The sequence below is a fragment of the Camelus ferus genome, chromosome 4, assembly GCF_009834535.1.
Source record: "Camelus ferus isolate YT-003-E chromosome 4, BCGSAC_Cfer_1.0, whole genome shotgun sequence".
In the NCBI taxonomy this organism is placed as follows: Eukaryota; Metazoa; Chordata; class Mammalia; order Artiodactyla; family Camelidae; genus Camelus; species Camelus ferus.
Genome location: NC_045699.1, coordinates 22,891,015 through 22,914,624, shown reverse-complemented (window position 1 = coordinate 22,914,624; position 23,610 = coordinate 22,891,015). Strand labels below are relative to the sequence as shown.

General features: G+C 39.5%; 2 long non-coding RNA genes across 2 annotated transcripts in view; both read right to left on the bottom strand.

The window, feature by feature from the left end:
* The window catches only part of LOC116663106, a 227,151-nt gene that overhangs the window by 121,453 nt on the left and 82,088 nt on the right, over positions 1 to 23,610 (bottom strand). The gene's annotated exons all lie outside the window — the stretch shown is intronic.
* LOC116663111 overlaps positions 1 to 23,610 on the bottom strand; it is a 118,011-nt gene that overhangs the window by 93,683 nt on the left and 718 nt on the right. The window contains exon 2 of the long non-coding RNA XR_004319163.1: positions 11,377 to 11,447. This is a non-coding gene — a long non-coding RNA (uncharacterized LOC116663111). The remainder of the gene's footprint in view (positions 1 to 11,376; positions 11,448 to 23,610) is intronic.

The following is a 23,610-nucleotide window of genomic DNA, read 5'->3' as shown; positions in this document are numbered from 1 at the left end:
CCCAGATGAGTTCTTTGGCTTTCAATACAACTTTGAAAGCTCTAGACCAGAAAAACAACTCAATGTCCACCATTTTAGGCATTTTGGTAGAAATTCTCTCATTATTTGTATTTTAAGTGTTTCCCAAATTTTAATTGTGCTTGTACTGCCAGTATGATTTTGCCATATTCTATCACAGGCTTAGTATTTTTATTTAATGTTTTTATATTGACCCCTATGTTTTGCTGATATCTATTTCTTTTGTTTTGTTCTGATTTAGGTGAGAACTAAGTGGTTTAGTGACCTGTCTCAGCTAAGTGGGGTAAAAACACACTAGTCTTACTTTTCACAGATCACTGTCCATTATGCTGTATCCAATCTCCCCAAACCACAGACAGATTACTGAATCACACCTTGGGCAGATTTCAAAATCTCTCAGGCACTCTTGGTTATTAAAGCTGTAATTTTCCATTTTCAGTTATAACTTATTATCTAGTTAACACTTTCCTTTTGATCCCATGTAAACATGTCGACTGACTCACTGCAGCCCCAGGGAGCTGCTTCGGGGACTTGAAGAAGGGAGGACATCACTGACTCATCCTCAACTTCACTGGCCTCGGGGTGAGGCTGGGGTCTGTGATCTGCTCCAGGATACATCCTCGACTCTCTCCATTTTCAAGGCCTAGTTCTGGGAACGTCCTCTCAGGGTGAGTGCTATTCCTGTCATCTGGCTGTTGTGAATCTGTGTACAGGGTCAAGAAGCTCTGGCTCAAATTCTTCCAAACCCATCTAGCTCTGGCCCCATCAAAGCATCACAAGGCAGCCCCCACTCTTTTTTCCACACTTCAGTACTTTTAGTCTATTCACTCTGTTGTGTACCCATCACCACTCTATATGTTTGTCTTAAAAGAAAGCCTTATATCACAACTGAATATATTTTTGAAATATTACCTCCCATAATTAGAAGGTAATAGAAAAATGTTACAATAAAAACAAAACTACCATCTTCAGTTCTCGCTAAATAGTGCTTCTCACTGAAGGCCTTGGGCTTCAGGTCTGTTTTGTTGACTGAAGAGAAAAGTCATCAAGTGTTACATTACATGACATTGAAGACTTACTAGTAGCAAACAGATATTCTCCTTTCTCAGGAATTGTCAAAAGGACCAAAAGTGAAGTATTTTTTTCCCCAAATATGTGATTCAATATTAGTGTTATTCAATGTCAAATCCACTTAAAAATCACCAATGATGTGTGTTGTGCTCTTTGGGAGACATTTCCTGCTGTGTGCAGGTCTGGTCTTCCCTTTGCCAAGATCCTTGCACCTCCCTAGTTTTCTGTAGCTCTTTTCACATTTGATTCTTTACAATGACCCAATTCCAGCCACAGCTGTCGCCACGTGGAGAGTAACTGAGGAACCCAGATGACAGCCAAGGCCAAGGCCCTGACATAGGGTCCTGTCAAGTTATCCCAGCATCTCAAGCCATTCCAGCCATGGTCCCAGTCATAATAGCACAGTAATGAGCCAACCAGCTCCATCATTTTTGAATTACTGGCCCACAAATTTCTAAGTATAATGAAATAGTTATTGATTTTTGGCAATAGATTTTGGGGTGATTTGTTACACAAAAGTAGACAATGGAAAGACAGATTCCTAGGATGACCATCTGTCCCAGTTTGTCCAAACAGTCCCAGTGCATACCTATTACTGCAAGCGCCTTCCAAATAGTGGTGGTCTCGCCCTCTAAAGTATCCCCATTTGGATAATTTTATGTTCACCCTCCTCATGTGCCGTTTTCAGAACCTGAACTATGGTTTTGACAAATTGCTTTGTCTTACAGTATCTTAAGCTCTGCATGACAGGAGGAAGAGACAGGGACTGAAAGTTGCCCATAACTGAGCATGCTCACACTCTTTAGCACTCACAATTCTTTAGGCGCACATGTAAGAAAAGAGATTTAAAGGGAGATGCAAAGAAAATTTCTCAATTGGTGACAGTGAAAAGACAACACACCAGAATTTTATTTACACTCTGATATCGGGTAACAGAATAAAGAGGCAGGAGGAAAAGAAGTCAGACTATGTTTTTAATATTTTCGAGCCTGAAGGACCTTTGGTAAGTCTATTTTTAGTTTTTTGAGGAATCTCCATACTGTTTTCCATAATGCTTGCGCTATCCCTGGACATATATCTGGAGGGAACTCTAATTTGAAAAGATACATGCACTCCAGTGTTCATAGCAGCACTATTTACAGTAGCCAAGACATGGAAACAACCTCAATGACCACTGACAGATGACTGGATACAGAAGCTATAGTATATTTATACAATGGAATACTACTCAGCCATAAAAAGAATACAATAATGCCATTTGCAGCAACATGGATGGAACTGGAGGTTGTCATCCTAAGTGAAGTAAGCCAGAAAGAGAAAGAAAAATACCATATGATATCACTTATATGTGGATTCTAAAAAAAAAAAAGAGAGAGAGAGACACAAAGTGAACTTATTTACAAAACAGAAACAGACTCAGAGACAGAAAACATACTTGTAGTTACCAAGCGGAAGGGGTGGGAAGGGATAAATTCTGAGTTTGAGGTTTTCAGATACTAACTACTATATATAAAATAGATAAACAACAAGCTTATACTGTATAGCACAAGGAAGTACATTCAGTATCTTGTAGTAACTTATAGTTAAAAAGAAGATGAAATGCAATATATGTATGTATATGTTTGACTGAAACATCACACTGTATACCAGAAACTGATGCATTGTAAACTGACTATACTTCAATAAAAAAAAATTACAAATTAAAAAGAAAGAGACTGAAGGACAAATAAAGAATTCAAAAATGAAGGATAGTGTTGTTCGTACTTCACAGTAGCTATTACTTCTTCAAGGCATCTATATAGCAAGCACAACTACATAAATTATTTCATTTAATCCTTACAATCACCCTATGAGGGTCACTACTACCATGATCCCCATTTTACAGATGGGGAAACTGAGGCTTAGAGGGCTTAAGCCATCTGCACAAATGCCCAATGCTGATAAAGAGCCAGCCTGCCTTCCCAGCAAGGCTGATTCCAGAGCTGTTCTCTCAACCTCTAGCATGTAATCTCTCCCTGCTAAAACACAGCAGAGAAAAATGAATTTGTAAGCACCTGTGAAGAAAATGAATCCATATTTTCCAGCTAATTTATTTCCTTTAGATGAATCTATTTCTCTATTATATTCTGACAAGTTTTGCCTGCATAGCAAAATCAAAGGTTATTGGATCTCGTCTGCTGTCTGTGGTAATGTCAATTTTGCGACGCTTGACACTTTACCAATAAGAACATTTTACCTAGATTACATACTAATTATAGCTGTGTACTGCATTAGCGAGAGTGTACATTATCCTAAGAGGCCACGTCAGTGTCTCATACAGTTCTGCAGGGGCTGGTTCTCAGTCTGACACTTTACAACTTTTTTTTTTTAACTTGAGAAAACATTCTTCTGATATTTCCTGTGATACTGAAAGTGATACAGAAATCACATTCGACTCTTAAAGTGACAAAGATGGAAGAATGATGGCTGTAAAGTGAAGGCTCAGGAAATGAATTTTTAAAATAAACATATTTGCACGGATATGCATTGTTTTATTTAAGTGTCTCTCATCCTGGAAGAAAGGGGTACGCTACAATTGCTGGGGAGATGTTTACTAGTAATTCACAGGAAGAAACTCAGTCTTAATGCCTTTCCTGATTAGAGAGAAGGAGTTCATCTTGAACTCAAATGTGAGTATTACTCTTCCCGATAAAAAGGACCCAGTACACATCCCCTTTCATTGCTGTCACAGGAGGCAGGACTCTCCTTTGGCTAGGACAAAAGAAGAGAGCACAGAGCACTTCCATTAGAGACAAGTAACTTCAGGCTGTGCAGACAGAAAAAGAGGCCAGACATTTTGCAGAAGGATTCAATTGAATAACAATAGCCATTATCAAAACAGAGCAACGTCCACGGCTGTATATAGCTCTAAGTACTCGAAATATATTATTTCAATCCTCTTTACTAGGTGTTAGGGATGATTTCTATCCCCATTTTGCAGAAAAGTTAAGTAAATTGCCCAAAATCACAGAGCCAAGATTTGAAACTAGACAGACTATGTTCATAACCACAACATCATGCTGCTTCTCAGGAAAAAAAAAATACTCTATTGTAAGTGAAATCTGAACAAACTATGAAAGCCCAGGGGACGTAAGCAGAGGACATGGACCTCATATTTAGATCAGCAGATCCTAAATAAGGAAGAAGAGAGATCTGGATGAGAAAGAACAAAACTATCCTCTTACCGTCTATAAGAAATTTGGGGGAAAAAAAAAAACCCTCCTAGTTCAGAGATAAGGTGGAAAGAGTGGGGAGGGAAAGAGACAGAGAGAGAGAAAAGTTAGAGGAAGGTGGGGGCAGACATTAGAGATAAATATCAGGACCTCACAGGGCAGAATTTACAATGGACCCTGTAGAGTTATGTTTCAGTAAACCATATTTTGTGTCATCCATAATTCTGTTACTCTCAATAAATCCTTTTGTTTTTCTGAATAAAATGCTGAGTTACGATTCCACTATTTCAGGGGATAGATATTTATCCTGGGCAGACCCATATGGCTGTTGGCAGTCAAAACCAGAGCGCTGTAGTGTTCAGCAGCACCCATTAGGGAATGTGGCCTTAACAGGGACAAATTCTCTCCTTCTGTGCTTGGTATTTTAGAAAGTGACTTAGAGGGATCTCCGTGTCATAATAGCTAAAGCTTAATACAAGTCAACAACCCAAGCCTAGTGGGTGGCGGGTGGGGGGAGAAGAATCATTTTATTCCTTACAAGAATAGATATGATAATTAAGGTATAAAGAACTCAGAGATGCCGGGAGAGAGCTATCAACACGAGTAACAACGATTAACGAGAACCTAAAAAGAAGCAAAGGGAATCAGAACAGAAGGCTACAGAGTAAGTCTTCAAATGGGAGAGCCAACACCAGGCACAAACTGGTGACATTTAACTTCGGCGTGAATTCCTGACTCCGGGTTTTGCAAACCCCTGAAATGCCTTCTGAACATAGGTGACCAGCTCCAAGTCAGTGCCTTTTTCCATGCCATCTTTTGAAGTAAAGAATACACCGGCCTGGGGGGATTTTAAGGCAACCTTTCCTTGAGTCTGGGACTTGATTAGGTGGAGGTTCAGGGTCCTGTGAATGCCGACCACCACAGGACCAGACTCCCACAGCAGCGCGGCAAGTGCTGGCAGGCGCTCTGACTGCACGCCTGCCGCTCCCTCCGCCACTCCACAGGCCATTATCACAACCCAGAAGAGTGCCAAGAGCAGAGGTTTTTTGTTGTTGTTGTTGCTTTTTTTTTTTTTTTCCTGTTGTCACTGGCGTGGAGTCCTGTATCCAGTAAATGTAAACTAGGTTTAATTAGGACTTTTATTTAGAAAAGAAAAAGTTGGTTCTCAAGGGAACAGATTTCCAAGGACCTCCCTCAATACTATGTAGCAAAAACACAGAACATGCCATATGAACCCCACTTGGGAAATTTAAATAAGGAGCTTTAGAAACATAACGTGATTTGGCAAGAGCGTGATTTGAATGCGGTTGTGAGGTTCCAGCAGCAACATATGCTTTTACTAAGCTGCACGGTTCCTTTCTTTCACAGCCTGAGCTTTTAAAATGTTACTTTTTTTTTTATTTTTTACTTTCTGGGACTATCATTCTGAACCCCAACCAAAGTAGTTAACTCTGAATATAAAATGATCCTATTAGGAAATTAGAGCTCATCCTGAGGAAGAGAGGGGGAAAAGATGTTTAAATGTGACCCCTTTCTCTGGTCTCCACCCCTTCCAAGTAGTCTCACAAAAACTAAAGCAGTAGGGGGCGGGAGGGGAGGGGGAGAAGTCTGCTTATGATTACGAATTGAACTTTGAACCGTTCCTATTGTTCCTGCCAAGGATTTTTGAATGCTAATGTAAAAAGATATATATAAAGTTAGATCTGCTAAGGTATTTTAAGAGTCTACTGTAATGCAGCAACCTTTTTTTCCCTTGCCTCATTGTTAAAGATAATACGCCTTTCTAACAAAAATGCTTTCAAGATGTAACCATATTTTGAAATGAGTATCATAATACATCCTTTGCAAGCCTGGAATTTGGAAACAAAGAACTTGCTTTAATCTGGTTTTTTTTTTTTTCCCCACCTGACGTGCCGGGTGACTGTGTTGCTGGAGAAAGTTTAGACATGTCCCCAGTCTCATTTGCCTTTTTTTAGCCCTCTTTCTTCATCCTGTGGGCCCTGACAACCTTTCTTGCTGAAGCTACATAAATTAACTAGGGTTAAGACTATCAGCGCTCGTCCGAGCTCCAAAACAAGCCAAGACAAGAAAGGATCCTCCAGTTGACAGACTTCCAGGGTTTCTGCTGAACCAGTAATACTGTCAACTCTCCGTGCTTTCCCCCTTGCTCGTCCCCTGAAATAACAGAGGTGAGAGCGTAGGCTTTCTGTCATGTTTCTCCCTTTTACATAGCTCAAGGGATGTTTTCACATCATGGAAGAAGGAAAGGTACACGGAGTGCGGAGCCTTTTCCATCATTAATTTCCGTTCTGTTTCACAAATGTGTCTAGTACTAGAGTGTCATCCTCGCCCCATGCCACTCTCACCTAAAACCAGCTCAGCACGGCAAGCCCTGACTGAAGTAACCTTGCTGCTTGAAATGGTTTTGAAACATGGATGAGTTGATCGTTCCCTGAAGAGGTCTGGGTCAGCAAAAATAATTTATGATTTTTCAAGAAGGTGCACAAAGAGTGACAACCACAGGGAAGGGAGGTATGTCTCAATTTCCAAAGTAAATGACACATCAGTGTACCCATCTGATGAGAGGGGATAATCAGTGATGACTCAGTGACACGAGGGATGTCAAAGCTCCAGGGAAAGGACTCAGGGAGATAAGACGTATCCCAAAATATTTTAGTTGAACCTGGATCTCTGATCTGACTTTAAGAACTAGATTTCCATATGGCCCTTGAGAAAAACTTATATTAATTTTTCTAAAAGAGGTTTTGGTTAAGGTATCAGGCCTTCAGAGGACAACTTAAGGATCTAGTTTATTCATAGAGAGTATTAGTCACGCTAAAAAACTTTCCATTGTCAACACCCTTCAGGCCTCTAAAAAGAGGAACACTGTTATGAATTGCAAAGCCTACCAATATTCTCCAACAGTGTACATCACATTAGGGGAAATCTGATCTCAAACAGAATAAATCTCTATTACTTCCAACAGACATAGGGACTCCCAGATGAGAAATTTCTAAACAAAATTATTTTAGGGACTTGGTGTTTTTCTCCTATATTCTGCCTAATTAATGGTAATATCTAGGTTCCAACAAAAGCCCCTCCATAAAAAGCCTGTGAGCCCCTCTGCTTCTTCCAGCCAGATTCAAAACACTGGCAATATTATTCTAACATTGTGGAATTTAGCAAAACCACTGCATTACCAGACAGTTATGTATGCAATCGTGTCTAATTAGCTAACTGCAGGAATAATAGATGGACAATTGTTACATTTACATTTTGATGAAATCTGGATAAATGTGGCTTGAATCAGGCAATATGGTGACCCTAAATTTAAATTTTAAAAAGAAACAAAAAAATCAAAATGAGTAGTTATAGACTTCCTTCTTTCTTCTCTTCTTGTGGACATTAAAAACAAAACATGAAACAAAAACCCACTCAGTTTTTCACTAGCCTGAAATGGTATAGGGAAGAGAAGATTTCGGACGTTTTGAATTTAAGACAAAAATAACACTGTTAAAATTTATTAAATATATTAACTTTTGTGTGTGTATATATATATATATATATATATATATATATATATAATCAAATTTCATTATCAAAATAACTATGGAATAAGTACAAACGGTAACTCTATGTTACACATGAGGAAACCAAGGCTCAGAACGGCTGAATGATTGGTCAAAAACACACAACAAGCCAATGACAGAGCTGTATCTGAATCAAGACTATCTTTATGTCTCCTTAGACCTCACACAGAGTGACTTGGAAATTGTGTGTGTGTGTTTGAGAAAGAGAGGAAGTTAGTGGAGAGGCTTTTGCTCTTCTCAGCTCTGCTTTTAGTACCGTCTATAAAACAGTGTCTTTAAGGCATATAACCCTGGGCTTGCAAACCACTCTCAATATCACTTAATTCATCCCTACTCCCCAATTGGTATGGTGTTATAATTCATGATTATAAGCCCACCTTCGTGACAGAACAGAACCTGGAAGAGGCAAAAAACAAACAAACAAAAACCCAACTCTGACAGCAGAGGATTCCATCACCAGAGGGAACCCACAGAACCAAGAACACAGTATGCTGCCCTGGCATCCCCTCCTTAGCACTTAGTAAACCACCACTGTTAATTCCACATTCCTCGCGGTGGGGAGAGGTGGGAAGAGAAATGAGTTCTCCCTTTCCCTTCAAGATAGCATCACTTTCTCCATAAGAAGGGACCTTTAGTAGACACTTGGTCAGCATTCCAACCAACCATAATGAGAAAAAAAGTCGGCTGTAATGGGATAAAAATAGAATGTGTCAACAGATTAGAAGGTGTCTGGTTTGAACTTCTGACTTGCATTTTTACCTCAGCACAATGTCATCTGTTCAAGGTACCTGAGGACACTGTGTTGAATGTCCAACCCAAAGTCACTCTTCACACATAACCACATCTGAAAATGACAGGGGAGGCACAAAGCAGGGATTAAAGAAGAAGCAGTAAAAAGAATGAGATGGCACAGGCACAAGGTGCCACCCCATTGTATTTAATGAGACCCTACTCTGTGTAAGACATGGCACCCACAGAAGAAAAGTGGGCCTGGGAGCCATCAAGAACCAGGTGCAAATCCCAGTGCTAAGATCTAGTAGATGTGTCCCATTGGGTACATTATGTCACCTTTGTACATCAGTGTCTAATTTCAAACCTTGGCAACGAGAATTCCTAATTTGGAGAATTGAGAATTGTCAGATGGAACAAAATTCCCCTTTCTCTGTGTGGGCAAGTCTGATAGATGTCACCAACACAAATTATCCCCATCTTCCACAGTAACTAAATTGGATTGTAGCTTCTCAGCTAGAAACTACATTTCCCAATGACCCTGGCAGGGAGGTATGGCCATGTCACCAGGTTCCAACCAGTGGGATATGAGTGAAAGTGATGTTTTTCTTCCTAGCTTCATTCTTTAAATCTGCATGCACACTCCACCGCAGTTTCATCTTCTTGCTGCCTGGCACTGCAATACACAAAGCAACCCTGAGGATGACCAAGTTGCTATTAGTGTAGGTTTGTAGGTTCCTGAATAAGAGTCTCAGGAGGAGGGAAGCTGCCATAACATTTTCCAAGGACAATTATGAACAAAAATAAAAGAGGCTATACTCCTTAAAATCTTAAGTTATTACTGAGTCTGTTTTTACAGCAGCTAACCCTAACAGACTCAGGCAATTCAGGGATTACAAGGAATAGCACATGAAGCATAATTCCTGTCTTTAGGAGCTTGCCATCTAGTTGAGCATTTAAGATGGACCACAAAGCATTACATGGGAAGGATAAGCTAGTGCTACTGGAAAAGGTAATGCTGTATGTTAAACAAATTTTTTTCTTTGGCACGAAGGATTTCTACATTTCCTAGTCTCTTTGTATTTCCACGGGACAATGTGGCCAGTAGAATGTGGGATCGAGTCATGTTTGCGTTCCAAGCCTGACTCCCCAAATGCCCAACCAAATCATTGCACTGACACTTCTTTCTCTTTTAACTGCAGGAAGTCCATCAGAGGCCGAGGGGATGCTGTGTAGCAGGGTCCTACCTCCTCATGGAGGAATGCAACCCAACAGAGCCAGCTGGCCAAGAACATTGGTGCTGGACCTTGCCTATAGGAGAAATAATCTTTACAATGTGATAAGCCACTGAGACCTGGGGCTGTTTGTTACAGCCATCAGTCTATCCTCACCAATACAATGATGTAGACAAGTGATGAGAAATAGGAAATCCTTTGGGTTCAGAAATGACCAGAAGAAGTTTCTTTAGGAGTTAGTATTTGAGCTCATTAGTTAAGCAGAAATGAGGGAGGAGGATGGATGATGAATGCAGTTACTAGGTTGAGACGTTATTGGGGTTATATCCCCAGCTTCTCCAGACCCAAAGCTTGCTGGGTAAAGTACTTTCCATTTAACTTCTCTGAAGTTTTTAAGGCAAGAAACCCTCTTCTCTAATGAAATCTCACATAAAATCCTGATATTTCAATAGGTACTGGTGGAGTTACTAGTACTGAAGTAACTATGGGACTCTGTCTGACAGTTCTGCCTTCAGTGGACACTTTCTTGGATATCTTCTTGGAAGCTTTCAACTAACCACACACTCTGGAATCATTCCTGTGGAACCCTCAAATGCTGAGGAAGAGAGCTTGACCACCACTGTATTAGACCACACGCAGATGTACTCTGACAGGCTTCCCCTAACTCTGCATGGGGAATCCCAGTGTGCAGTGGACTATAAAGGGCACAATGGCAGACTCTGGGGCTGACTAGGAAGTCAATCCAATTACCTAGAAGAGCCCACCCTAAAACAATCTCATCAGCAGGAGCAATCTACTTGAGTTCCTCAGTCTTTTTACTTCTTCACTATGTGCCTTTGCTTTTGAGAGTTAAATTCTACATGGTTCTTTTCCATGACAATAATCATTTCAAAACCGAGTTGAAGTCCTCTGAAAAACAGCTGGTCTGGTTATAAAATAAGCAAGTCCTAGGGATGTTAACGGACAGCGTGACAACCATAATTAATAATACTACATTGCACATTTGAAATGCTAAGAGAATAGATCCTAAAAGTTCTCATCACAAGAAAAAAACTTCTGTAACAATGTATGGTGACAGATGTTACATAGACTTATTGTGGGGATCATTTCACAGAATATACAAATATCAAATCATTATATTGTACACCTGAAACTAATATAATGTTGTATGTCAATTATATCACAATTTTCTAATAGCTGGTCTAGAAATGGAATGTATGAATACAGTGAGGAGAGGAACTGCTTGATTTACATTTGCTTCCTGCTTTTTACTCTGAATATTCTGACAACTTGACTGCCACAGTCCCCAGCATTTACATAGATCTTTTCAGTTAACCAGGTGGATTTCCATTTACTGGTTAAACTGATCCCACAAGGTATGGAAAACAGAGGGAACCCAGGTGAAATCAGTCAGCATACCATGCAGAATTTGAACCCAGAGCTCTGGGTTCAGTCAACTCAGTGGTTCTGCTTTCACAAAAAAAAAAAAAAAAAAAAAAGGATTGCTTTGTGGGCACTTACCCAACTCCATGATGATTTTTTTTCTCATCTCACTTTTCTGGAACAGTCTGGAAACCAGTATTCCTATTACCCTATTAAGGTAGAACGTAATAATACATCATTGATCGTCTTAGAAATGACACAATCATGAAATGAGATAAAATATATCATTCCTGTACTCTCAAGGAAGGGAAAGTTACATGACAAGTATTTTAGAAAGTAGCAAAAAATTTAGCATTTCCAAACCAAAGCTTCTGTTCCTAAAATTCACTTACATGAACCATTTTATTGCCTAACAGCATATAAATGAATTATTTTCTTTTCATAGTAGTGCTAATAATGGTCATTGCCATTTATTAGTTTCTTACTATTTCTGAAGCTAGACATTAACCACGCAGCCTTACAACAACTCCAGAATTAAGTATTAATATCCCCGATTTACAGGTGGAGCAACTGAGGTCCGGCGCAAATTTCCCCTTTCCAGTTCCACCCAGCTGCTAAGCAGTGAAGTTACTATTCAAACCTTCTCTTTTTTATTCCAAGAAATATACACCTTCCACTGAACCACAGTGGCCATATTTTTTTCTACTCTGGGAGAAATAGGTTTTACAGGTGCTCACACAGCTCATTTGCAAAACACATAGTAATATTTTCTGTAGAACAAGCCAAACATAGACCTGTGCTCTATCTGTGAAAACTGTGAGTATAGTCTCTCTCATCTGTCAATGTCAGAGTGATGACCAGAGACCCAAATGTGAACGGTGAAAAACGAAAAAGTTAATCCCATCATCATATGCTGATGTGCTCTTGCTGTAAGTCCTCCTACCCTGCCTCTAACAGTTTTTAATATCCTCAAGTTTCTGAAGAGTGAATCACATTTTTAAAGTTCAAGTTCTTGGCTATGCCTCCAGGAGGGACGGCACAGGGTGAGTGACCCACAAATGTCCTTCTCAAGTTGAGGCCGGCTGTTTGCCTCATCAGTCCATGACGCATTCAGTTTGTTCTCGTTTCAGCTTTTCCTTTTCACTAAAATTTGGTTTCTTCCTTCTAGAGACTTTAGTCCTAGCCCCAGCCCATCTTATTTCCAGCTCACACTAAACCCTCCCAGTGGGTTCTAGGATTTAGTATGCACCTACAGGCCACATTTCACAAATATGTATGTTGACAGAAAAATTCAGTAGCTTCTCACACCTGGAATTTAAATATGAGCAGTTGAGACAGACTCTCATGGATGGGGTTTCTTCAGATGCCACTGGAATTAGGGGCTTCAATTTGTACTTGCCTTTAATGAATGGTTTGTAAATTTCAAAGGTAATGTTTTAAAGATAGATAAGCCCCCTGAGAATCTGATAAAAACCAATTCCCTTCCCCAGAAACATGTACACACACCCCAATTTTTGGCAATACTTCCAGGGGACTCACAGAACTACTGAAGTTTCTAATCCTGGGTTAAGAGCTCTTGCTTTTAAAGAGAAGAGAAGACAAAACAACTCCCATTCTCCTTCCGCTGACATGAAGCCAAGGGGTTAGAACTGTTTTAAACCAGTGACTTGTAAATGAGCAGTTTATATGGTGTGATGCTATAGAGCAGAGAGAAATGAGAATGACTTTCAGCTACTCCAACAGCCATGCAGGGGACCCAGGTGTATATCCTTCTCCGCTGGAAGCCTCACACACCAATCCAGAGGGCAATGGTCTGGCATGTTTAGTGGAGTATTCATTCATTCATTCATTCATTCATTCCACAGATCAGCTAATGCTTTTTAAGCAGCCATGCACAGGCTGAGGCAATATACTGAGGATCAAAAGATGGGTAAGGCAGCCCCTGATAAACTCTGTCGCCAGCCCCCTTCTTCCTCCACTTTTTGCCCAGCCCTGTTTCTCTCTCTTACAACTTTCAGAACAAGAAATGTGTCACATGAAACAAGGGCAATCTTGATGGTTAAACATTTCACATTTGAATTAAGAAAAAAAAAAAAGGAGGGAGTAGTTATTCATTACCCTATAACCCACTGCATCAAGCAAGGTGCCATGGACAGAACTAAAAGAACTAAGTTGAACCAGTCAAGTCAGAGGTGGGTATGGCTGTCAGGAAGGACAAGAGCTCTTAGGGGCCTTGAAGCGATGGAGGTGCTGACCTAATTCATCACAACTAGATATAGATCGAGTGACATTCGGTGATTATGTGGAGTAGCTTATTCTTCAATAACTGCAGCAACAACTGTTCTACAATTTATGGGAAACTTACTATATGGATGGCACTGTGTGAAGTAAGTGCTTTACATAAATCATCTAATTTATTGTCTATAACAACCCTGAGTAGCAGGCAAAAATTTTATGTGTCTTAGAGCATTTAAACAGGTTTGCCAAGGGAGTAAATATACAAGATTTAGAGAAGAGACTCAAACTCAGAGCCTTTGGACCTGAAATCAATGCTTTCAAGCACTGCAGTATTTTTCTCCCCTTAGCAGAGCTCAGAGGGAATACATCAAACAGATACCTTTTTTTTTAATTATGAATGAGTATGGCAGAAGACTGTCTAGACATAATTAAGAGTTACCTCTTCAGTGTATAAATTCACGTGGGCACACATGCATGTAAGCAAGAAAGATTGAGGGAAAGATTATGGTGATCTGAACCAAATACCATAAAAGCTGTTAACATCTACAGGTGAGTGGAGCCACTGAGACGTGACAAAAAGAAGCACAGAGATGTTACACACACACACACACACACACACACACACACACACACACACACACACTTTATCAATCTCACAATTGTGCCGAATAACACCCTCCTCAAAGGATAAAAGTTGTAGGCATCTTGGGGGGAAGGGTATAGCTTAAGTGGTAGAGCGCATGCTTAGCATGTATAAGGTCCTGGGTTCAATCCCCAGTACCTCTAAAAATAAAATAAAATCTAATTTACCTCCCCCAATCAATTTTTAAAAAGATACAAAATAAATTAAAGTTGTGGGTATCTTTACATGCATGAAAAAGGCCATTTTGAGATTCCTCTGAAGTATCTGGTCAACTTGACTTGGTAAGATCAAGGGCTCTCCATCCATACCATCAAACTAGAGCAGAGATATCCTAACTACTTACATCTTAAAGACACAACTTCCAGATAAAATTCTTTTTCAACTGTGTTCTATAAACACAAGTACACACATCACATGTACAGTTTCCCCTCACCACTGGAGAGAAGCCAATCTTTCCTGTATGTCCTTTCGAAAAAGATCAGCAAATAATATTTAGAACTAGTAAACAGAGAGTCCTCTGTTAAGAAATGTTCCAGAAGCCCTGGAATATTGGAGAACAGTGTTCACAACTAGCTTTGTGACAAAGGAAACATTTTGCTTAAGGAAAGCAAATTACTGTATGTCTTAAGGAATGCTTACTGATAATGGGTTCTGATGCACCACATAGAGAAGAAAACAGTTTTCAGCACATTTTGCCCTTTCTCACTCCAACTCCCATCTCTGGGCCCCTGCAAACCCTTGGGAAAGGCTTAATTCCACACACACTGTTCTAACTTCATAACATATTCCTTATTTCCATCACCTAAAACTGAGGTCATAAATTACTGGTTGTGCCTCTTTAAGTCTTTCTCCCTTCTCAATACCACTGTGCATATCACATTACTGTGGAAACTAAGGAACTAGAGAGAAGTTAGGGGGAAATACTCATTTTAATGCCAGAGTTAAAACAAAACTACTAATCCCTGGCAAACTCCCTCTGGAGTGACAGTGGTCGTGAATGACTCCTTAGAGGCTTCTTTGGGAAAGAGCAAGTCACAGAAACACAAATGGTAGTCTTAGGTCCTCCCCGTGCAAACCAAGGGGCCCCTGTTGCATGTGGGGCTCCTCATTTGTCAGAGAGTTGGCAAAAGTTTCCAATCAAAGACCTTGGTTTTTTCTTTCCATTTCCTAAAATAAAATGTAATCGGTAACACTTAATTAACATTCTTTGTCAATGTCTTTCTCAATCCTAAGAGTAAAGTTATAAGCTTCTCAACTCCCCTAAGCACTGTTAAAGCCACGTGTACTGAGTTGGAAAGTAACTCTTTGTTTGGATGTAATAAGTGAGTTATTGCACATTAAATAATGATCAAAATGCTTATTAAAGCCTACTTAAGAAATAACAAGTCATATCAATTGCATCATTTTTAACCCTCAGTAATTATGTCATTTGTAATCAATTGCCTTTTCATCAGTCACATTATTATATTCTGGAGCTGGTTTCTATTACATAATTGTTTATCCTCAATAAATATGTTTTAATAAGCAGTTGTATTTATACTCCATGAAATAACAGTCTTAATTAATCTAAGTTGCATACTCATTTGGGAACTCAAATGTAAAGTCCTGCCAAATATTCTGTAAGCATGAGTCATGTCAAGTTGAATAACAAAAGGTGTGCAATGTGCTAAAAGTACGTACGTATTAGAGTAACTCCATTTCATAGGAAGGTTGTGGAGTGTTTTTTTATTTTTAAATCTGGTGACATTTCAGAGAAAGAAGACACATTTCTTAAGACTTCATGAGGACACGCCTATAGGCTCCCTGTATGCTACTTAACAGGAATATATCACTAAAATAAGAACACTTTGGTTTATTATCTTTGGTTCTTCTACAACCAAACCAGACAAAGCTACTTTATAACAGTACAGAGAGAAAATGGCATTTTTTTCTTGATAGTTTTGGACACATGATATTTTTAGACAGCATTGTTTTAATGGAGTTAGAGGTAAAATATCAAATTTCATTTAATAGCAAAATGTTAACCTATGGCAAAAGTACATGGTTCATTTTTCATTCCTCAAAACTGTTAGACTGAATTGTCTGGCTGGCAAGACAGATTAATCAGAAAGCACTTTTTCTCGTAAAGCATCTGACTTTTCTCAGGCCATCCTAGGAAATCAAAAACTAAAAGGAGTAAAAGACATATACAGTAAGAAAGAAAAGGAAAAGAAAAGAACAGCATCTAATTTTCATTTTTCATCTGATAATCAAACCCTGCTTTTTGCTGCACTCTGAAGATGTTCAGGACGTTGGGAGATGAGAAATGTTCTAGAATTACTGAACAAAAAAAGAGAGAGAGAGATTCCCATGGGGAGCATACTTTAAGTTCATGTGATACGTATCATACATACATTGAGTTAGACCAGTTACATGCAACTGATGGCGAAACTGGCCTGTGGAGGACCTTGAAAGAGTGGACCAAGTGACCAAGGAACATGACCTGACCACAGAAGGGTCTGCCCAGGTGTGTAAACACGCAAAGACACTAAGATCCGGGTGGAGCAAACGTTTTTAGGCAGATCCTTCTGCTCTTGGAACCTCATTTTTAATAGATGGCATTTCTGAAATCCCCCAGTGCATGTTACTATTGTTTTTCAACACATATTTTTAAAATCTCTAGAACCATCAAATAACTTTCAGTGATTTTTGTAAGGTCATGTTAAGGTTAGCATAGAAAGAGGACCACCCACATAGCCAAACTGGCATGTCTCTCTTCAATTTTCATTGTCAGAAGGACAAAGGAACTGTTTTAATGAAGTGTTTTTCAGTTGTCTTTTGTTTCATATTTTACACAGGAAAAAGGAAAATGTTTCCTTAGTTCAGGGCATCTGAATCATATTTCCAAGGGGACAGGCATTTTCAGGACAGTAAGTACTGAATTATAAATAAGTTTCAATAAATTAAACTGTAGTCTGGCTTTTTTTTTTTCTTCCTTGGAAACATTTAGCCTTCAGAAAACTTAACTGTTCTTCAAGATAAAACGACAGTTGCTTCTAAAGTATATAAGGCAATTGGGCATATGTCAGTTACAAGACAGTGACAAGATAATATGGTACAACATACTTCAGCAAGAAACTCCATTGAATCAATGAATGCAAATATATTCTAACTTTCTGCCTTGTGTCAACTAATCCAACTGGCAAAAATGGACAAGCTCTCTGTTAGTGGTTTGAAGACCATAACTATCCTTGTTATAATCCAAAGCCATCGCCCACATTTAGAGTGAAGAAGACAAACAGGCAGTTATCCTGATAACCAGAGGCCAAAAAATGAACTGGTACCACAACTGTCTACATATTTTAGGTGAACATGTTCAGGCTCTAGTATTCCTTAGTTAAGTCTTCCTTTTTCTATGTACTTTTCATCACAGATATGACCCAGAGTCTTATCTGTGCAAAATGAATCCCAATAGACTGGACTTTCTTAGTTATATAAAGTCAAAGAATGGAATTAGGTTGTATTTACAAAGAACGGAATTCTGATTTGCCCATTTTTCTCAATTCTGGAGGAAGGCAATGTCAAGAGTTTTCTCAAGAGTTGGGGAAATCTCTTACAATCCGGCCCAGAGGAGTATCATTTTAAAAAAAGAAAGAAAAAGAAAAAGAAAGAGAAAAAGAAAGAGAAAGAGAAAAGACGAGAAAAAAGCACCAAAAAGGGCAGTAATTCACAAAGAGAATTGCTCATCCTGGTATTTCAGGAATCAAGGGAAGAAATATGTTTGGACTGGGGCCTTTTTGCTACTCTTCAAGTCCTTTCGAAACATACCATGTCAATAGTGGTTCACCCATAAAATTAGTCATGATTAGAAGCCTCTAGGAGTAGAAAACAGATGGAAAACTGAACTTAATCTTCTCTTCTACAAGTCAACCAAATGTTACTTCAATGCTACTGTTTCAAAATATGCTTACAACCAGTTTTTCCCAACTACGCCCCCATTTCCCTTTTATGTCTATAACTCAACACTATCAGAAGAATCGTTTTCTAGACTCAAATTTTAAAACACTTTTAGATGTAAGCAAAGCTGCTTACTTAGGTGAAGAGCTGGAAGTATGAAGCAGCAGCACAATCAGGGGCAGGGCAAACTCAGTCCCTAACAGTATCTAGAAACATGCACAGGAATAGAATAAAGGATAAGTCAGCCTTTCAAGGCATTTCACGTGGGGACCCCATTCCCTGTATCCAATGTGAAAACTATTACTAGGCATTCCTGGGCTTTCTTATGAGGGTGATTGGAACAAGGGTCTTGATTTATTCATCTTATTCCCAGCAGCTCCTTAGTTCTTAGACTAGAAACTTAATCTTTCATGCACAAATGAGCAAAAGAATGAGTCGAATGACAAATAACATGAAAAAAGATGAAGAGAGAATGAGCACAAGAGAGGAGAAAGAACGAGACGATCATTCTCACTGTTCCCACCAAGATCAGGGCAGCATTCCCTGAAACCAGGAGCAAATTTTCTTGACGACCAGCCCAGAGTTTCTACACACAAGGGATCAACACTGCTTCTCTCTTGTTTCTTCTCCCACTTCCCTTCCCTTCTTTCCCAACTAGGGAAGTGTGTAAAAGCATGTTACTGTGCAGACCACTGGGCAAAAGGCCAACTGTCCTCTGGGGAAAGCCTGACTTGATTCTCATTTTAAATGGATACTGATTTCATGGCCCTAGGTTAGTGTAATCAGAGAATACAAGTTGAACTTGAACACTCTCAGGCAAGTCCAAAGTTTTTGCAGAATATAATGTGAATCTTTTCAACCTGAAATTTTCAAGTCAATGTAATTATACGAGTCCTAGTGTCAAAATATTAAGATTACAGAGACGTGCATCACAGGGTTCTGTGATTCCCCTCTGCTCTTGTTCTCTCTCCCTCCTCTGAGTTCTAGGAGCATGTTAGCTCCACTCTGAGAGTCTCACCACTTTCTACTTGGTACTACTATGACTTAGGTACACGTCACATCTCCTCAACTAGAACCAAGCTACTTAGAAGCAACATCGCCCACTAAGCCTTCACAGGGCCTTATTCCCTTGCTCCTCGCCATTCCAAGACCCTCACCATTTTTCGCTTCTCTATATACAAATGAGCAGATCTCTTCTTATCATAGTTGAATTAAACTATCGGTCATAAGAGCTCCACAAATACTTTACAGCCCAAGATGTTTCAAATTAACCATAATAGCTGCCTCTCCTGGGGTGCTCATGTTTGGCTCTATAACATGCTACGCCCTTTATCTGCCTTTTTCCATTTTAACCTCCACCAGAACCTTAACAGGTAATATTATCCTCTTTACAACTGAGGAAGCTCAGCCTTAAAGAGAGAGGTCATTTTCACACATTCCTCTTGCTAGAGAATTAGCAAAACTGGGTTTGAATCCAGACCATCGGATTCTGAAAAGCATGCTCAGTCATTGTAGGATTCTATCTCCTGGGCAGCAGAGTAAGGCCTTCCAGGACCTTATTCCAAGAATCATTTCTTAGAGAGAATCCAGGCATAGCTTATACACAAACCAGCCGGCCATGGTGATCTGAAAAAGCAAGATACTTCCTTCCAAAAAGCAAAAAGCTCTTTTAAGCCTCTAAAAGCTCCTCCTCAACAGTAGAAGTGCCAGGACCTTTGAAGGAAGAGTGGACAGTAAGTCAGGTTTAAATCCAGGATGACCCAGAAGCCCAGGCTTCTGCAATACCCAAAATTATATTGTGCCATGAATTTATCATCTGGGAAGTCAACTTTTTGTTTGTTGAACAGGAAAAAGGCTTCCAAGCTTCTGCTCCTATTGGAAGAGATTTTTCATAACTCAATTTACCTGGATTTATTTTTCATGAGATAGGAACTTTTTCTTCCAGGGAGATTATTTTTCAACATTTCCTTGTAAATAATTTTCTTGTAGAAAAAAAAAAAGGCAATTAAATATTCAAGGCCTTGAGCTACTGTGTAAAAAGAATTCATGTTCAAGTTAGGGTAATGTACATTTAGGCTTAGGGTTATTACAGAAGCACAACAGGTATGAATAATTATCAGACCTTTCATGCTCTAACGTGTCTTCCTGCTTAATTGGAGCATAAGTCTTAGGATTCACTGGGGTTTCTTCCTGACTGACGTCACCCTTCATTCTTAAAGCAGGATACTGACAAAGAACTCCTCAAAGCAACACTGGAATATTCATTCATGTGTACCAACTTAGCCCCAGATGTTACTTAGGAAATTTGCAGAATTCCCTGGGAATCGTCTTAGTCCTCAAGATGCCCTGTGAGCTGCCATTCCTTTCCTGTCCTTCTTTCAGTTTCTTGTGCTTTAGGTAAATGAGATACCAGAGGTGCAGAGATGTTGGGGAAATTTGGAGGAGGTTCAGATTTGTTTCGGTACCATGGGATGTGGTTGTTTTTAGCATTCTCCCTCTCACAGACTGCCTTTGCTCTCACTCCCAGAAAACACCTAGACCCTCTGGCTTTTGTATCAAATTTTTTTTTTAAGTCCTTTTTGGACTCAGAGTCTGAAGTGTTCTCTCTTTAGGCACTTGAGGAGTGAGAGTTTTTGTTCCCTGATAAAGGCCTTTTGGCACTGGTGAGCACATGGAGTTAGTCTTTGGGGTTGGGGTTCTTTGGGAAAATCTGTAAAGGAACATCACCCAGGCAGCAACAGAGTCTGCCTGGGTGTAAGACATGACCATCAGGAACTGCGTCAGCACCAAAGGAAAAATGATCTCATCAACTGAATGTCCTAATTTTTCTTAATGTTTACTACATGCCAGTCACTCTCCTAGGGGCCTCATTCGTGGTAACTTGTTTAATCCCAGTAAGAACATCTCAGAGCAAGACTCTTACTCTTCTCATTTTGCAGATGGTTTAAGTCAAGCAGGAATTGCTGGAGGTAGGATTCAAAAACCTAAGGACAGCTGATGCTGTGGGAGAAGTATTACCTGTCTGATCCCTTTCGTTCACTGTTCAGTCGACTCACTGAGGGAGGAAGGAAAGAAATCAAGTGTAATGTGAAACTTTCTCAGTTCCTTCTTTCCCATTTTTCCTTCTTTCTTTTTTAAATTTAGAAACAGTCTCCTTCCTCCCCCGCTCCCCACCGGCCATGGCCTAGAATGTCTGGGATAACTGTTATTGAAGGGATTTCCATTTTGTTTTGAAGACTAGAAACTGTCCAGTAACCAAGACATAATAATAGGTCATAGGTGCCTAGGATCTCCCTTAATGAGGCACAAAGTGATTGGCAGACAGCCTAAATGGCTCTTTGGGACATCAGTGAGGGACCCGAAGTGCTGAACACCACCATGCTGCCCAACTTGCTGGAAGACTGATACAAATTTGAGGGCCGAAAGGGTACTTCTGGAAAAGTTAGCCAACTCATCAGTCACTTTTTTAAAAACAACCCCAATAAAAGAATAAGTCAATTAGCATGTATTATCAGAATCCTATTAAGTACCAAGCACAGTTCTAGGTTTTGGAAGAAAAGAAGGGAAAATATCAAGGAAGATAAGACAGAAGGGAGGCAGCAGAAGGAAAGTAGGAAGAAAGGGATGGGAGGAGGAAGGGAGGAAAAGAGGGAGAGGCACCGCTTAGCAGCATCCGTAGGCAACTGAGATTCCTTTTCAGCTTACTACTCTATCCTTCATGGAGAATGATTCTGAAGAAATCCTTCATTATCGTTATATATTCTGGTGTGGGATTATAGATTTTTCATATTTCTTTGGCCCATTACCCATGAAGACAGGTGGGAAACAGAAAACAGAGAACAGAAACAGTTAGTCTTTAATCTTAACTGTAGGTGGGTCCTCTGGAAACTTGTGTACTGGTGAAACAACTCCAGGCTGCTCTGAAAATCCTGTTTACTCAAGTTTTATAAAGTCTTCCCATGTTTCTTCAGTGGTCTCTTTAATACATAATCATTCTTTCTTTCTGTGGGCATTTTCAGTATTGACCCAAATTATATCCCAGGGAATCTGACTGCAGAGGGGTAAGAAACAAAAATCTCTCCTATACAAGGAGATGGAATGCAATTTGAAATTTGACCATTATTTTGGGCTCTCTTGCCCTATGACAAGAAAGTCAATATTCTTCTATTTACTTTCCTTTCTCAGAAACCTTTTCTCTAAGGTTCAGTTGAAAAATACTATTTTTAATCTGCTGAAGGTAGTCTAAAAATGAGACTGACTGGGAGGCCATCCAGTCTCACGAAACTTGGATTTTACTGAGAAGCAGCCATGTTCCTGATTGCTGAAGACAGTCCCAGTTTATCTCTGTGGTCCTAGGGTAATTACTAATACCATTTCCTTTCACTCTCAAACACATCCCAATTTGGATGAAAAGTTTCACGGCCACCTAGAATTCATATCTGAACATATGCATAGAAGAAACACATTTTATATTGCAGTAGAAAATAGAAGTGCCTTGGACTCAGTACTTGTTATATGATCTTCCACGAGTTATTACCTCTCTGAGCCTTGGTGTCGGGTGTTATAAACTGGAAATAAAAGCATCTCCTTAAAACACTGTGTGAAGATCCAAAAAGACAAGGTCTATGAAAGTGCTTTATAGATTGTAAAGCTCTCACAATTGTTGGCGATCATGATTGTCCTAATTTACTTTTCCATAAATCATGTGGGAGAAAAAAACAAAAAACTACAAAAACTGCAGACTTGGGGAAATATGACTTCATAAGAATAGCTGAATCAGTCTTCAGACTGGAACAAGGAAAAACACTTTTATGTTCAACTTTTAGGTCACCAATCTTGGCACTTAGAAACTAAGAAACAGGAATAAACACAGGTAAATGTGTTAAACATTGTACAGGCTATCTTGTCTTTTGTAATTCATAGTATTTTTACCCTTCAGAGAGTGCTTTAATTCTGTTTTACAGATTAGGAATCTAAGGCTCAATCAAGACCTTTAACCGAGGTCACATCTCTAAGGAGAAGCAGAGTTGTACCCTGATCCTTTTCAGAATGCATAATTGGAGGGAGCTTATCTGTCTAAACCCAGTTTCTGTGACGTGGTAACATCTGACTTCTTGATCACTTTGTATTTTTCCCGAGACCTAAATTATTGATAACTTTAAATGAATCTGAAAGAATCAAGTCAAGGTGATCCCATTACTACCTTACAGATATTTGAACCAGGTCATATTTTGATAGTAAATTTAATCCATAGTGTGGCTTAGGCTACTTTATAGAAGGATGTAATAAGAGATTTTTATTTCTCCCCATCTGTCATGAAGATTTTAATGACATGGGATGTTTTTGCCACAGGAGTTGGTTTCACCCATGCCGAAGAGAGAAGCCCATCTACTGAGTTTTACATTAGGAAGCACGATCCGTTTTGTGTTTCTTCTCCTGTTCCAACAAGTGAGCAGATAGGTGCCTTATCAGTTTTCTAAAGGGGCTGTTTCTCTGTCCCAATCCAACAGTGCCAGTCATTATGATCCTCTTTCACCCACTTGGGGCTGCTAGGA